The sequence below is a fragment of the Nothoprocta perdicaria genome, unplaced genomic scaffold (genome assembly GCF_003342845.1).
Source record: "Nothoprocta perdicaria isolate Ctin4 unplaced genomic scaffold, notPer1 scaffold_44, whole genome shotgun sequence".
NCBI classification, from domain to species: domain Eukaryota; kingdom Metazoa; phylum Chordata; class Aves; order Tinamiformes; family Tinamidae; genus Nothoprocta; species Nothoprocta perdicaria.
In genome coordinates, this window is record NW_020455688.1 from 3,438,392 (window position 1) to 3,439,305 (window position 914).

Consider the following 914-nt stretch of genomic DNA (forward strand, 5'->3'; position numbering starts at 1 on the left):
CATTTACATTATGTGAACACAGGGTGTGTGTTTATTTAAGCAACTTTTTGGTACATTTTATAATGTTAACTAGTTTAACAAGATGTATCTACATACAGTATATTTTTCTACTTTCAGCTTGTTGCAGCTTGTTTTTGACTATATAGTCTCTTCAGTTCACATCAAAACTGTGTCAACTTTGGAAATAAAATGCTTATCAGGACTTGCCCMTCTTCTCCACTTTGTCTGGGCAAGACTTGTGTATGTGGGACCACCTGAAAGACCAGTTGATAAACTGGTATCAGTGGTGTTGTAAGCTGCTAAAAGAAGATCTGTGTTTTCCACAGTGCAAGTGGACAAGKTGCACAGTGCAAATACTTGCAAACAAAATGACAAATTGTTGAAACAGGCTACGTGGTCCAAGAGGGTAATYGGACCATTGATAATTATCAGCCTGTTAATGTTGTCAGCACATCGGGACRCTGTCAGGATCACACTCTGGGTTAGCAGCACCTTAGCCAAGCCCTATGAGACTATGAACAGAATTAGACTATATCGAAGTTACACATTTTTGGAGCAGGAATGGAAGGAATTCATTCTTCAGGGCTCTAATATCATACTTGTTTCTTCCTGCCTCTTCACCCAGCACTTCACAAAAGCCAAAGAGTCTCAACCAAAGCTGCCCTAAGCACCATCTAACTGTGGATCCCTCTGTCTAGTACATGGAGGCAGCAGTGCCTCCTCCTCTTCCTCACTTCTTCTCCTGCACAGTTCCTGGTTTTCAGGTGCTTGGCACCAAGCTTAGAGCACAGTGGAATCACTGGCCCCASGGGCCTCTTTGAGGGCTGTTCCTGGGGCTTGGGAAGCTGCAGTCGCAACAGTGCTTGGATGTCACCGAATCCCAGAGTGGTTGAGGTTGGGAGGGACCCCTAGAG